General features: G+C 38.9%; 1 protein-coding gene across 2 annotated transcripts in view; it reads left to right on the forward strand.

Annotated features, from left to right (window-relative positions):
• Positions 1-17,083, forward strand: part of ADK (adenosine kinase) — a 561,731-nt gene that overhangs the window by 499,838 nt on the left and 44,810 nt on the right. The window lies entirely within an intron of this gene.

A 17,083-nucleotide genomic window follows, 5' to 3' on the forward strand; every position in this document is an offset into this window, starting at 1 on the left:
GCATGAGCCACCAGGCCTGGATGGAAACCAATTCTTCAGATAAGACAGTGCAACAGATAACATTTAAAGAAGTAAAGAGATATCAAATTGAAATGAACAGCTTTATAGTAAGATTAAAGTGATATGCTTCATTTAGTGAACCTATTAAAGTAACAGAAACCTCCTTAATTCATATTTTATATATGTATATATATAGAAAGAGAGAGTCAGGTCCAGTATTAATTCACATTTTTATATATATATATGTAAATATATACATACATATTTACATATATATAGGTATGTGTGTGTGTGTGTATATATATATATATACACGTATATATAGGCCCATACCTATAATCCCAGTACTTCAGGAAGCCAAGGCAGGAGGATCACTTGAGCCTAGGAGTTTGAAACCAGCCTAAGCAATATAGGGAGGCCCCATCTCTATAAAAAAAAAATAAATAAATTAGTTGGGCATGGTGGTGCATACCTGTGGTCCCAGCTACTTGGGAGGCTAAAGCGGGAAGGTCAGTTCAGCTGGAGCTCAAGGCTACAGTGAACTGTGATGGCACCACAGGCTCCAGCCTGGGTGACAGAGCTCCTGTCTCTAAAAATTTTTTTAAATGCACTCACACACACTAAACAAAAGGGAAATAAGGTTTTAGAGCAGTAATTCCATCTACCATTGTTTCCTTGGTCATTTTTCCATGGAAAACTATTTTCTTTTTCTTTTTTTTTTTTAATTGCATTTTAGGTTTTGGGGTACATGTGAACATGCAAGATTGTTGCATAGGTGCATACATGGCAATGTGATTTGCTGCCTTCCTCCCCTTCACCTATATGTGGCATTTCTCCCCGTGCTATCTCTCCCCAACTCCCCACCCCCCACTGTCCCCCCACTCCCCCCCAACAGACTCCAGTGTATAGTGCTCCCCTCCCTGTGTCCATGTGTTCCCATTGTTCAACACCCATCTATGAGTGAGAACATGCGATGTTTGATTTTGTGTTCTTGTGTCAGTTTGCTGAGAATGATGGTTTCCAGGTTCATCCATGTCCCTACAAAGGATGCGAACTCATCGTTTTTGATGGCTGCATAATATTCCATGGTGTATATGTGCCACATTTTTCCTGTCCAGTCTATCATCGATGGACATTTGGGTTGGTTCCAGGAAAACTATATTCATATTCAAAGTCAATACTCATTCTTTTATCTGTTTACATTCAGAACTGAATTGAACTGCAATTAACTTGAAACATTGGTAGAAAATTAGATGAAAACACGAACAAACTAAGAGATTTTACCACAAACAATGATGTAGAGGCAGGTAGTCTGCAAGGTCAGAACCATGCCTTCAGAAGCAGCAATTTTAAGTGAGACCTGAATCTCCTGTACTCAAAAGTCTTGTATTAGTCAGAATTCTCTAGAGGGATAGAGCTAATAGGATAGATGTATATCTACATATAGGGGAGTTTATTAAGTAGTATTAACTCACATGATCACAGGGTCCCACAATAGGCCATCTGTAAGCTAGGAGCAAGGAAGCCAGTCTGAGTCTCAAAGCTAAAGAACTTGGAGTCCAATGTTTGAGGGCAGGGAGCATCCAGCATGAGAGAAAGATGTAGGCTGGGAGGCTAAGCAAGTCTCGCCTTTTCATGTTTTTCTGCCTGCTTTCTATTCGCTGGTAACTGATTAGATGGTGCCCATTCAGATTAAGGGTGGGTCTGCCTTCCCCAGCCTACTGACTCAAATGTTAATCTCCTTTGGCAACACCCTCCCACACACACCCAGGATCAATACTTTGCATCCTTCAATTCAATCAAGTTGACAGTATTAACCATCACAAGTCTCATTTCAAGATTAATAATATCCTTGTCTATTTAATCATAAAAAAGACTTAGAATCTTATATGCCAACTTTTACTCCAAGTAATTTATATGTATTAACTAATTTACTGCTCACAAAAATCCTCTAAGTACTATTATTGTTCCTTTTTTCTTTCTGAGACAATGTCTGGCTATGTTGCCCAGGCTGCAGTACAGGATCTTGGCTCACTGCAGTTTCCACCTCCCAGACTCAAACCATCCTCCCACCTCAGCCTCCTGAGTAGCTAGGACTACAGGAATGCACCACCACACCCAGCTAATTTTTTTGTATTTTTTGTAGAGATGGGGTTTCACTGTTCTGCCCAGGCTGGTCTCGAACTTGTTAGCACATATCTGCCCATCTCAGCCTCCCAAAATGCTGGGATTACAGACATGAGCCACCGTGCCTAGACTCCTATTTTAAATATAAGAAAATTGGCCTAGCACAGTGGCTCATGCCTGTAATCTCAATACTTTGGGAGGCCGAGGTGAGAGGATTACTTGAGACTAGCCTGGGCAACATGGCAAAAACCCATCTCTACAAAAATTTAGCTGGGCATGGTGGCATGCACCTGTAATCCCAGCTACCCAGAGGCAGAGGTGGAAGGATCACTTGAGCTAGGGAAGTTAAGGCTGCAGTGAGCCAAGATCACACCACTGCACTCCAGCCAAGGTGACAAAGTGAGACCCTGTCTCAAAAAAAAAAAAAAAAAGAAAAAGAAAAAGGAGAATTTAATTTGATTACCAGATTGTAAATGGCAAATCTGGAATGTGAACCCAAGCAGTCTGACTCATACTCTTATCTACAATGTTATACTGCCTCTACTCTATATGGAGAATTTATCAATTTAATTTAGTCAAATTTGGTTATCAGTACCAGGCTTAAGGGAATTTAAATGTCAATTAACTGCTGTATAATGATGAATCAAAATCTATTTCTTCTATGATCACCTTTTTTCAGAAAAATAGTAGCAACATTACTTGAATGACAACCTTGGGATCATATTTTACTACTTCTCTTTCATTCGTTTTGTTTCAAATTCCTGCCTTTGCCATGGGATCCTAGGCAGTTGACAAACTCTGTGAGCCTCAGTGTCATCATTTATAAAATAAGGTTAGTAATAACTTACTCATGTGAGAAATAGATGAGGTAAAGTATATAAAGCATTTGGTGCAGTGCTTTTTCACTCAGATAACTACTGATTCATTCCATTGCCTGATGTATCAAATCCAAACTTCTGCCTGGCTTTCAAAGTCTCCCTAGAAATGGATCTAGATCCCACCCATCTTGATTTATTTCTTGCCTTCCTTGAGATATAAACTTTCTTCTGCCTCTATTCTTCTTGGGACATACACACCTTTCTTTTCCTCTCTTCTTCATTATCCACATCTTTAAGACCTACTTTAAGTTCAGTCTTCTCTGTGAAAGCATCTCCAGTTAAATTTATATTGTTCCTTCCCTTCTTTGAACTCCTGTTGCAATTATAATAGATATTACATTGTGTGATATTTCACAAATTCTTTGATGTATGGTATGTTCTCTTTCCATCTAGATTCTAAACTCCTTGAAAAGACAGATCATGTCTTAATATTTTTCCTCTATCTCCCCCAGAGGATCTAACAGAGTATCATAACTATTGTTCTGTGAGATCTAATGAGCTCTTAGCTATTGTTCAACAAACACTTATTACGTGATTGAAGAGAATAAGCTCCTAAAAATACCTTATAATATTATATTGGGCTTTATATTGACAGAGTGTTTTTATAACACTGTTAATACTTAATCCATATAATAGTCATAGTAAATAGGTAGAACAGGTATTATCTTCATTTTTAGGTAATAACACTGAGTTTAAATTACATTATGGTTTGCCCAAGGATTCTTGGTAAGTAGCATTATTGACCCCACCCTAACCCCTGCCATTCCAGTCCATTGTCTATCAAGCTGCCAAAATAATTTTTTTTTCTTTCGAGACGTTGCTCTGCCATTCAGGCTGGAGTACAGTGGCACAATCATAGCTCACTGCAGCCTCAACCACCTGGGCTCAAGCAATCCTCCCACCTCAGCCTACCTATAAGTATGCACTACCACACCCAGCTAATTTTTCCATTTTTTGTAGAGATGGAGTTTCACCATGTCACCCAGGCTGGTCTCAAACTCCTGGGCTCAAGTAGTCCTCCTGCCTCAGCCTCCCAGAGTGCTGGGATTATAGACATGAGCCACTGTGCCCAGCAATATTTTCAAATCAAAGCTGGGATAGCATCACTCCCTTATTTAAAACCTTCCAACAGTTTTCCATTTTATGTAGAATGAAATCCTGCAAAACTCCTACATTCACTATACTCTAGATACAGTGGCCTTCTTTACCTTCAGCAGTCTTAGTTTACTAAGCTTGTTGCTAGTCTGGGGTCTCTGTGCTTAGAATGTTCTACCCCTGAAACTTCACATGGCTTTCTCCTTCTTGCCCTTGAAATCTTGACTGAAATATCACCTCCTCAGTGAGGAAGTAACACTATCTAAATTAACTCCCCTCCCTTATCACACTTCATCATATCATCCTGTAGTATTTTCTCTATGGCACCTATTAATATCTTAATTTAGGCCGAGGATGATGGCTCATGCTTGTAATCCCAGCACTTTTGGAGGCTGAGGTGGGTGGATCCTTTAAGCTCACAAGTTCAAGGCCAGCCTGGCCAACATGATGAAACCCCATCTCCACTAAAAGTACAAAAAGTTAGCTGGGCATGGTGATGCACACCTGTAATCCCAGCTACTCAGGAGGCTGAGGCACAAGAATCACTTGAATCCAGGAGGCAGAGATTGAAGTGAGTCAAGATTGCACCACTGTACACCAGCCTGTGCAACAGAGCAAGATTCTATCTCAAAAAAAAAAAATCAAATTAGCTTGTTCATGTATTTGTTACTTGTATATTATCTATCCCCACTAGAATGTTGGCCTCATAAAAGCATGGATTTTGTCCTATTCAGATCTGTATTCCCAGTCCCTAATAAAGTACCTGACACATGGTAGACTCTTAATAAATATTAAACAAAATAGCTAAGCCAAAATTAGACTAAAACTATGGCTTTTTTCTCCTAATCGAGTGTACTTTCCGTGAACATTTCAGTTTTCCTACTTTTTGTGAAAGCACTTACAGCTTGGGAACTACAGTAAGAACTGATGCTCAGAATAGTGACATTAAGATGAGCTGTAGGATTCTCTATTATCAAAGAAAAATTTTATTCAGTTCAATAAAGTAAACTAATTAAAGCAGGGTTGTCATGGTGTATTATTATATTAATACATTTAGAAAGATTTCCAACTAAAAAGTCTTTCTGCTTTTTCTTTAGTTAACTAGAAAATTAAATTACCTCAGAGCTCTTTATTCCCTAAAAGTCCTTGTTAATTAGGATTGTTCTATAAATCTCTATTATTAGCAGAGTTTGTCATCTGTTTTATTGCCCTGTTTATTAGGGCAGTCTGAGCAGGGTGCCTTTGCTCATATCCTGATACATGCGTCCTAGTGAAAAGAAAAGCATTTCTGGATTCTCATTTTTTTCCTATTCCTTGATGTAGGCATATTTCATGCTGTTAGTATGACAATTTAGTTTCCTTCTATCAGTTCCCTATATAAAGTTGGGGTGATGTTGTTGACCTGGCTATTAAGCAAAATAATTAAATTTAAGATCAGTTTAAAAGCATTAATGCTTTGTGACATTGTTTACAATAATAGAAGACTGAAAATAGCTGAGTTGATCAGTAAAGGATTAGATAAATAATTTATAGTATATCCATATAGTGGACTATCATGCAGCAATAAAAAAAAATGAGGACATTCTCTGTTTATCAATATGGAAAGATATATAAAATTAAAAATATTGTGTAGAGCAGCCTAGATAGTATGATACCTTTTTTGTGCAGGTGAGGGGAGAAAAAAAATAAGAATGTAGTTTATTGTATATGCATAGAAAAATTCTGGAAGGATATATAAGAAAACAATAACAGTGATAACCAGATTTGGAAGTAGAAGGAACAAAAACCAACTGAATGGGAGAGATGGGGAGAGGGAGATTTTATAGAATAGCTTTTCATATGTTTTATATTTTTGAATCATACTAATGCATTATCTACTCAAAAAGTTAAATTAAAAACAAGCACAACTGAAAGTAACACGTGGCCAGGTGTGGTGGCTCATGCCTGTAATCCCAGCACTTTGGGGAGGGCAAAGCGGGCAGATCACTTGAGGTCAGGAGTTTGAGACCAGCCTGGCCAACATGGTGAAACCCCGTGTATACTAAAAAATACAAAAATTAGCCAGGCATGGTTGTCCGCACCTGTAAGTCCCAACTACTTGGGAGGCTGAGGAAGGATAACCACTTGAACTTGGGAGGCAAAGGTTGCAGCGAGCCGAGATCACACCACTGCACTCCAGCCTGGGCAACAGAACAAAACTTCATCTCAGAAAAAAAGTAATATGTCATTCTGGACTGAATTATGTACCTGATGAAAAATATTGCTATAAAATACATTAGGGCAATTAACAAAATTGGACTATGGACTGTAGATTAGGTTAAAGTGTTGTTTTTCTGTGTTTTTCAACTATAACCTGGCTAACAGAATACCCTCACTCTTAGGAAATACACACTGAAGTATTAAGGGGTGAAAGGCATAATATATGCCCCCAATGCTCAAAAAGTTTGAAAGAATAAATAATGTTATATATATATGGGAGGAATAATAAAGCCATGTGGCAAAATGTTAAAAACTGGTAAATCTGGATAAATGTTGTATAGAAGTTGTCTGTATTTTTCTGGGAACTTTTCTGTTAATGTAAAATTATTTCCAAATAGTTTTAAAAAACAAGCAAACAAAAATATTTTAATACTATGGAGATTACCTTATTGTAAGGAATAGCTAAGATACAGGAGCCTCCATAAGAATGTGACGTATTCTGGTTTTTACATAGTCATACTTTTCACTTTCTGGAGAAGTTTTTACCATCACTTTTCTGTTTATTCCATGCCTATTGATGCTAGGTCAGAGGCAGTGGCAGGGGTAGTGACTGCATTTTACCTTGAGGTTGACAAACACCAGGCCAAGTGTGGTGATTCATGCCTGGTGTTTAGGAGGCTGAGGCAGGAGGATGACTTGAAGCCAAGGGCTCAAGACCAGCCTGAACAACAAAGCAAGACCCCATCTCTACAAAAAATTTAAAAATTAGCCAGGCATGTTGGCATGCGCGTGTAGTCCTAGCTGCTCAGGAGGCTGAGGCAGGTGGATCCTTTTAGCCCAGGAGTTCAAGGCTACAGTGAGCCATGATCACACCACTGCACTCCAGCCTGGGAGGGAGAGCAAGACCCTAGCGAGAGAGAGAGAGAGAGAGAGAGAGAGAGAGAGAGAGAGAGAGAGAGAGAGAGGGAGAGAGAGAGAGAGAGAGGGAGAGAGAGAGAGAGAGAGAAAGTAAAACACCTGCCTACCTGCCTTTCAACCTGCTGGATCATCTTCAATTGTATCTTCTCAACAGTTTAGGAGGACATCAACAAAACAGGAACAGTGTGGCATTTTAAAGTACTTTGAACAAAATTTTCTAAGGATATTATGAGTTAGTGTGTATCTAGTGCTAAAATAGATAGTTAATTTAGTGGAGGTAAACCTGCAGGCACATTTAATTGTTTGGCATTGAGTGACTGGATTTTTATTATTGTTCAATTAGATATTGTGGCATTTGTAGAAACTTAACCATCTCTGCTGTAATTGACTTTACATTAAAGATGCATAAATATGTTTTCATTCTAACTAGATTGGCCTCTTAAGTGATTAGGTAGTGAAACTTGTCTCATATTAAAGTGAAGAGTAAATTATTTATATGAAGTATCTAGAGAATGCCTAAAATTGATTATTTTGTATTTTAAGTAAGCTAAATTTTACTGTTTTGAATGAATACTCTAAAGTCTTAGCTAACAAATGACATGAGACAAATCTATTATCAACTGAATTGATAGTGTTTATTTCCTGTTTGCTTGGGGAGGCTTATGATTTGGTGGTTCTATAGAAATCCAGAAAATAGGAATAATAATTATACCCAACACTTTCCTTCTCAGTTTACAAAAAGTTTATGCAGAATTGAGAAATAAATGCTATTAATAATCTTAAGCTTTTAGGTAGAAGTACTTGATTAAAACTAACCAGGTCATTTTTCTACAATTAGAGCAGAAAGCTAGTTTTTACTCATTGTTCCCACTGCTACTCCAGGCCCATTTCATGCCTAAGAAAACTAGGTCCCAGTGAGAGTCATGTGAGTGTCTTAGGCTTCATTGGCTGAATAATGTCCATACCAGTAAGTGTATATTCAGATTTAGTGAATGTACTTCAGGTGTTCATATAATAAATTTCCTAGAATGGCTATGGAATAGGTCATGCTGGTGAAAAGTATTAGTTTTGTGACTTTTTAAAATATATACTTTAAGTTCTGAGATACATGTACAGAATGTGCAGGTTTGTTACATACATATACACGTGCCTTGATGGTTTACTGCACCCATCAACCCGTCATCTACATAAGGTATTTCTTCTAATGCTATCCTTCCCCAAGCCCCCCACCTCACAACAGGCCCTGATGTGTAATGTTCCCCTCCCTGTGTCCATGTGTTTTCGTTGTTCAACTCCTACTTATGAGTGAGAACATGCAGTGTTTGATTTTTCTGTTCCTGTGTTAGTTTGCTGAGAATGATGGTTTCCAACTTCGTCCATATCCCTGCAAAGGACATGAACTCATCCTTGTTTATGGCTGCACAGTATTCCATGGTATATATGTGCCATATTTTCTTTATCCAGTCTGTCATTGATAGGCATTTTGGTTGGTTCCAAGTCTTTGCTATTGTGAATAGTGCTGCAGTAAACATACGAGTGCATGTATCTTTATAGTAGAATGATTTATAATCCTTTGGGTATATACCCAGTAATGGGATTGCTGGTTCAAATGGTATTTCTGGTTCTATATCCTTGAGGAATCGCCACACTGTTTCCACAATGTTTGAACTATTTTACACTTCCACCAAAAGTGTAAAAGCATTCCTATTTCTGCACATCCTCCTCAGCATCTGTTGTTTCCTGACTTTTTAATGATCACCATTCTAACTGGCATGAGATGGTATCTCACTGTGGTTTTAATTTGCATTTCTCTAATGACCAGTGATGATGAGCTTTTTTTCATATGTTTGTTGGCACATAAATGCCTTCATTTGAGAAGTGTCTGTTAATATCCTTCACCCACTTTTTGATGGAGCTTGTAGATTCTGAATATTAGCCCTTTGTAAGATGGATAGATTACAAAAATGTTCTCCCATTCTGTAGGTTGCCTGTTCACTCTGACGATAGTTTTTTTTGCTGTGCAGAAGCTCTTCAGTTTACTTAAATCCCATTTGTCAATTTTGGCTTTTGTTGCTATTGCTTTTGGTGTTTTAGTCATGAAGTCTTTGCCCATGCCTATGTCCTGAATGATATTCCCTAAGTTTTCTTATAGGGTTTTTATGGTTTTAGGTCTTATGTTTAAGTCTTTAATCCATCTTGAGTTAATTTTTATATAAGGTGTAAGGAAGGAGTCCAGTTTCAGTTTTCTGCATATGGCTAGCCAGTTTTCCCAACAGCATTTATTAAATGGGGAATCTTCTCTCCATTGCTTGTTTTTGTCAGGTACGTTAAAGATCAGATGGTTGCAGATGTGTGGCTTTAGTTCTGAGGCCTGTGTTCCCTTCCATTGGTCTATATATCTGTTTTGGTACCAGTACCATGATGTTTTGGTTACTGTGGCCTTGTAGTATAGTTTGAAGTCAGGTAGGTAGCATGATGCCTCCAGCTTTGTAGTTTTTGCTTAGGATTGTCTTGGCAATAAGGGCTGTTTTTTGGTTCCATATAAAATTTAAAGTAGTTTTTTCTAATTCTTTAAAGAAAGTCAATGGTAGTTTGATGGCGGTAGCATTTAATCTAAAAATTACTTTGGGCAGTATGGCCATTTTCACCATATTGATTCTTCCTATCCATGAGCATGGGATGTTTGTCCATTTGTTTGTGTCCTCTCTTATTTCCTTGAGTGGTTGGTTGTTCTCCCTGAGGAGGTCCTTCACATCCCTTGTAAGTTCTATTCCTAGGTATTTTATTCTCTTTGTAGCAATTGTGGATGGGAGTTCACTCATGATTTGGCTCTCTGTCTGTTATTGGTGTATAGGAATGCTTGTGATTTTTCCCCATTGATTTTGTATCCTGAGACTTTGCTGAAGTTTCTTATCAGCCTAAGGAAATTTGGGGCTGAGACGATGGGGTTTTCTAAATATACAATTATGTCATCTGCAAACAGAGACAATTTGACTTCCTCTCTTCCTATTTGAATTTCTTTCTCTTGCCTAATTGCCCTGGCCGGAACTTCCATTACTATACTGAATAGGAGTGGTGAGAGAGGGCATCCTTATCTTGTGCCGGTTTTCAAAGGGATTGCTTCCAGCTTTTGCTCATTCAGTATGATATTGGCTGTGGTTTTGTCATAAATAGCTCTTAATATTTTGAGATACATTCCATCAATACCCAGTTTATTGAGAGTTTTTAGCATGAATGGGTGTTGAATTTTATCAAAGGCCTTTTCTGCGTCTATTGGGATAATCATACCCTTTTTGTCATTGGTTCTGTTTATGTGATGGATTACGTGTATTGACCTGGGTATGTTGAACCAGCCTTGCAACCCAGGGATGAAGCCGACTTGATTGTGGTAGATAAGCTTCTTGATATGCTGCTGAATTCAGTTTGCCAATATTTTATTGAGGATTTTTGCATCAATGTTCATCAGGGATATTAGCCTGAAATTTTCTTTTTTTGTTGTGTCTCTGCCAGGTTTTGATATGAGGATGATGCTGGCCTCATAAAATGAGTTAGGGAGGAGTCCCTCTTTTTCCATCATTTGAAATAGTTTCAGAAGGAATGATACCAGCTCCTCTTTGTACCTCTGGTAGAATTTGGCTGTGAACCTGTCTGGTCCTGGGCTTTTTTTGGTTGGTAGGCTATTCATTACTGCCTCAATTTCAGAACTTGTTATTGGTCTATTCAGGGATTCAACTTCTTCCTGGTTTAGTATTGGGAGGGTGTATGTGTCCAGGAATTCATCAGTTTCTTCTGTATTTTCTAGTTTATTTGCATAGAGCCGTTTATAGTATTCTCTGATGGTAGTTTGTATTTCTGTGGGATCAGTGGTGATCTCTCCTTTATCATTTTTTATTGTCTATTTGATTCTTCTCTGTTTTCTTCTTTATTAATCTGGGTAGCAGTCTATATATTTTGTTAATCATTTCAAAAAAACAGCTCCTGGATTCATTGATTTTTTGAAGGGTTTTTCAGGTCTCTATTTCCTTCACTTCTGTTCTGATCTTAGTTATTTCTTGTCTTCTGCTAGCTTTTGAATTTGTTTGCTCTTGCTTCTCTAGTTTTTTTAATTGTGATCTTAGGGTGTCAATTTTAGATTTTTTCCGCTTTATCCTGTGGACATTTAGTGCTGTAAACCTCTCTCTAAACACTGCTTTAACTGTGTCCCAGAGATTCTGGCACATTGTGTCTTTGTTCTCATTGGTTTCAAAGAACTTATTTATTTCTGCCTTAATTTCATTATTTACCCAGTAGTCATTCAGGACCAGGTTGTTCAGTTTCCATGTAGTTGTGTGGTTTTGAGTGAGTCTTTAAATCCTGAGTTCTAATTTGTTTGCACTGTGGTCTGAGAAACTGTTATGATTTCTGTTCTTTTCCATTTGCTGAAGAGTGTTTTATTTCCAATTATGTGGTCAATTTTCAAATAAGTGCAATGTGATGCTGACAAGAATGTATATTCTGTTGATTTGGGGTGGAGAGTTCTATAGATGTCTATTAGATGCACTTGGTCCAGAGCTGAGCTCAAGTCCTGAATATACTTGTTAATTTTCTGTCTCAATGAGCTGTCTAATATTGACGGTGGGGTGTTAAAGTCTCCCACTATTATTGTGTGGGAGTCTAAGTCTCTTTGTAGGGGGTCTCTAAGAACTTGCTTTATGAATCTGGGTACTCCTGTATTGGGTGCATATATATTTAAAATAGCTCTTCTTGTTGCATTGATCTCTTTACCATTATGTAATGCCCTTCTTTGTCTTTTTCATCTTTGTTGGTTTAAAGTCTTTTATCAGAAATTGGGATTGCAACCCCTGCTTTTTCTTTTTTTTTTTTTGGTAAATATTCCTCCATCCCTTTATTTTGAGCCCATGTGCATCTTTGCATGTGAGATGGGTCTCCTGAATACAGCACACCGATGGGTCTTGACTCTTTGTCCAATTTGCCAGTCTGTGTCTTTTAATTGGGGCATTTAGCCCATTTGCATGTAAAGTTAATATTGTTATATGTAAATTTTATTCTGTCATTATGATGCTAGCTGGTTATTTTGCCTGTTAGTTGATGCAGTTTCTTCATAGTGGCAATGGTCTTTACACTTAGGTATGTTTTAGGAGTGGCTGGTACTAGTTTTTCCTTTCCATATTTAGTGCTTCCTTCAGGAGCTCTTATAAGGCAGGCCTGGTGGTGACAAAATCTCTTAGGATTTATTTGTCTGTAAAGGATTTTATTTCTCCTTCGCTTATGAAGCTTAGTCTGGATATGAAATTCTGGGTGAAAATTCTTTTCTTTAAGAATGTTGGATGTTGGCCCCACTCTCTTCTGGCTTGTAGGGTTTCTGCATAGTGCTGTGCTGTTAGTCTGATGGGCTTCGCTTTGTGGGTAACCCAATCTTTCTCTCTGGCTGCCCTTAACATTATTTTTCTTCATTTCAACCTTAGTGAATCTGAAGATTATGTGTCTTGGGCTTGCCCTTCTTGAGGAGTCTCTTTGTGGTGTTCTCTGTATTTCCTGAATTTGAATGTTGGCCTGTCTTGCTTCAAATTGGGGAAATTCTCCTGGATAATATCCTGAAAAGTGCTTTCCAACTTGGTTCCATTCTCCCCATCACTTTCAGGTATACCAATCAAATGTAGGTTTGGTTTTTTTCACATAGTCCCATATTTCTTGGAGGCTTTGTTCATTCCTTGTCATTGTTTTTTCTCTAGTCTTGTCTTCATGCTTTATTTCATTAAGTTGATCTTCAATCTCTGATATCCTTTCTTCTGCTTGATCAATTCAGCTATTGATAATTGTGTATGCCTCACAAAGTGCTTATGCTGTGTTTTTCACCTCCATCAAGGTCATTTATGTTCTTCTCTAAACTGGTTATTCTAGTTAGCAATTCCTCTAACCTTTTCTCAAGGTTCTTGAAAAAAAGCTTCCTTGTATTGGGTTAGAACACGGTCCTTTAGCTCAGAGGAGTTTGTTATTACCTACCTTCTGAAGCCTACGTTTGTCAATTCGTCAAACTCATTCTTCATTCAGTTTTGTTCCCTTGCTGGTGAGGAGTTGTGATCCTTTGGAGGAGAAGAGGCATTCCGGTTTTTGGAATTTTCAGCCTTTTTGTGCTGGTTTTTCTTCATCTTCATGAATTTATCTAACTTTGGTCATTGCTGCTGGTGACCTTCAGATGGGGTTTTTGTGTGGACATCCTTTTTATTGATGTTGATGCTATTCCTTTCTGATTGCTTATTTTCCTTCTAATAGTCAGCCCTCTCTGCTGCAGGTCAGCTGGAGTTTGCTGGAGGTCCACCCCAGACTCTGTTTGCCTGGGTATCACCAGCAGAGGCTGCAGAACAGCAGAGATTGCTGCCTTTTCCTTCCTCTGGAAGCTTTGTCCCAGAGGGGCACCTGCCAGATGCCAGTGGGAGCTCTCCTGTATGCGATGTCTGTCGACCCCTGATGGGAGGTGTCTCCCAGTCAGGAAGCATGGGAGTCAGGGACCCACTTGAGGAGGCAGTCTGTCCCTTAGCAGAGCGTGAGCTCTGGGAGATCCACTGCTCTCTTCAGAGCCAGCAGGCAGGAATATTTAAGTCTGCTGAAGCTGTGCCCACAGCCAACCCTTACCCCAGGTGCTCTGTCCAGGGAGATGGAAGTTTTATGTATAAGCCCCTGACTGGGGCTGCTGCCTTTCTTTCAGAGATTCCCTGCCCAGAGAGGAGGAATCTAGAGAGGCAGTCTGACCACAGTGGCTTTGCTGAGCTGTGGTGGGTTCTGCCCGGTTCAAACTTCCCGGTGGCTTTGTTTACACTGTGAGGGGAAAACTTCCTACTCAAGCCTCAGTAATGGTGGATGCCCCTTTCCCCACTAAGCTTGAGCATCCCAGGTCAACATCAGACTGCTGTGCTGGCAGTGAGAATTTCAAGCTAGTGGATCTTAGCTTGCTGGGCTCTGTGGGGGTGGGATCCGCTGAGCTAGACCACTTGGCTCCCTGGCTTCAGCGCCCTTTCCAGGAGAGTGAACAGTTCTGTCTCACTGGCATTCCAGGCCCTACTGGGATATGAATAAAAACCTCCTGCAGCTAGTTTGGTGTCTGTCCAAACTGCTGCCCAGTTTTGTGCTTGAAACCCAGGGCCCTGCTGGCATAAGAACCCAAAGGAATCTCCTGGTCTGCAGGCTGCGAAGACCATGCGAAAAGCATGGTACCTGGGCTGGAGTGTATGGTTCATCACGGCATAGTCCTTCACAGCTTCCCTTGGCTGGGATAGGGAGTTCCCCAATCCCTTGTACTTCCCAGGTGATGCAATGCCCCACCCTGCTTTGGCTCGCCCTCTGTGGGCTGTACCCACTGTCTAACCAGTCCCACTGAGATGAGCCAGGTACCTCAGTTGGAAATGCAGAAATTACCCACCTTCTGCATTGATCTCACTGGGAGCTGCAGACCGGAGCTCTTTCTATTCGGCCTTCTTGCCACCACCTGTGATTGTTTTTAATAGCTTTGTAAACCAGCTTAAGTCATTTGAAAATCAGAACGTACTAAAAATGTAATAAAACATAAATATTATTAAATATTTTTTAATCTTTCTTGCATGATGAGCATATTTCAAGATCTTGCAGGTTTTTTAGTGTCATTATTTTGAAAGGCATTCTTCTAGTTCTGTAGATAGTACATAATAATGAAAACTGAGTTTATGACACATCTTTTGCATATGTGATATATACTTATCTGTACTGATAATTATAAAAGGTAAAAAATAATTTCACTTTGTATTTCAGGAAATTGAACTTCATATGACAACTAAGGATAAAGTATCTCAATGATTGATATATACATGCAGAAAAAAGTATTATGAAGCTGCATTTATTTAGAATTTTCAGGAATTTAGATCAAGAACTCACGATTTTTTTTTTTTTCCAAGACGAAGTCTCGCTATGTCACCCAGGCTGGAGTGCAGTGGCACGATCTTGGCTCACTGCAACCTCCACCTCCCAGGGTTAAGCAATTCTCCTGACTCAGCCTCCAGAGTAGCTGGGATTTCAGACATGCACCACTACACCCAGCAAATTATTATTATTATTTTTTTTTTTGTATTTTTAGTAGAGACAGGGTTTCACCATGTTAGCCAGGCTGGTCTTGAACTCCTGACCTTGTGATCTGCCTGCCTCCACCTCCTAAATTTCTGGGTTTACAGGCATGAGCCACCACCCCCAGCCAGAAGTCATGATTCTTAAGAATAAAATTCAAAATAATCTCTTCCATTGTCGATTAAGTTCTGTTCATAAATATTTATGCAGCAAAAAAATTGTTTTCAAATAAGGAGCTCAAGGAATTCTATGTAATTTTGGTTTACTTACCATTTATATATAATCCTTTTCAAATCTATAAATCTAGTGATTAATTCTTATATTACCTAAAATGTTTTATAGAATGTTACATTATTACATAATGTAAACGTATTATAAATAGTAATGTTGTCATTAACTTAGTTCATTTTACATATTTAGTACCTGTTTGGTTTTGGTTTATAGTTGTTAGTTCCCTGTGTAGTGTAGCTTGTACTTGGAAGTAGTAAAACCAGATTTCTTTATAACTACTTATGGTATAGACCTTTTCCTGAATCAGACTGCAGACCTTTCCCAATTATTTCTAATAAAGTCTACTTACTTTTTATTTATTTATTTGCCTGTATAATAGTATGTACTATATATACTCTCCAGAAAATGTAATCCTGAAAATTTGTCCTATAACTTCCAAGTAATCAAAATCTTGTCACCTGCCATGTAGGCCCTCATGTTACAAAATGTGGAATGTTTAGTTACAGAAAGTGTGTGGCCAGGCGTGGTAGCTCACTCCTCTGATCTCAGCACTTTGGGAGGGTAGGGCAGGCAGATCACTTGAGGTCAGGAGTTTGAGACCAACCTGGCTAACATGGCAAAACCCTGTCTTTACTAAAAATTCAAAAGTTTGCCAGATGTGGTGGCATGTGACTGTAATCTCAGGTACTCAGGTGGCTTAGTCATGAGAATTGCTTGAACCAGGAGGCAGAGGTTGCAGTGAGCTGAAATCATGCCACTGCACTCCAGCCTGGGCAACAGAATGAGACTCCATCTCAAAAAAAAAAAAAAGAGAAAAAAGAGTTTAAGCCAGGTGCAGTGGCTCATGCATGTAATCCTAACACTGTGAGACCAAGGCAGGCAAATTGCTTGAGCCCAGGAGTTTGAGACCATCCTGGACAAAAAAATGAGACCATATCTCTACCCAAAAAAACAAAATCAAAAAATTAACCAGCTGTGGTGCTGCATGTCTGTGGTCCCAACTACATGGAAGGCTGAGACAGGAGGATCCCTTGAACCCAGGAGGGCAAGGCTGGAGTGTATTGCGATTACATAACTGCACTCCAGCCTGGATGACAGAGCAAGACCTGAAAAGAAAAAAAAGGTTTTTAAAAAGATTGACTAAATAAATATGTCCTCTTCTTGAATATCAATCTTTCCAGGAGAGTCTTTTTATTAACATCTTTATGTCTCTTGTTGAACTATCCATTAAGAGCAGTTAGCAAAAGCTAGACAGAATATGCTTTTGAAGATTCTCTATGTTCTTTATTAAGGTTCTCAAGATCTCCTTTTGCCTCCCTCTTGTTCTTAAATGAGATTGAAGTTTACAAGTCTTTAGCCACGTCTGTCCCCATAGGGATGCAAATTTATGATTTCAGAAGTTCCAGCCCCCAATAAGAAGCATTGTCCAATCATTTGCAGATGTCCTGTAAACCAGATTTCATCACAGATAAATCCATTCCCCGGTCATGTGCCGTATTTAAAGTACTGAATTAGGTTACTCTGTAGTCAAAACAACCAAGCCC

Source organism: Aotus nancymaae, unplaced genomic scaffold (genome assembly GCF_030222135.1).
Source record: "Aotus nancymaae isolate 86718 unplaced genomic scaffold, 86718_ANA_hifiasm-v0.15.2.pri h1tg000010l, whole genome shotgun sequence".
NCBI classification, from domain to species: Eukaryota; Metazoa; Chordata; class Mammalia; order Primates; family Aotidae; genus Aotus; species Aotus nancymaae.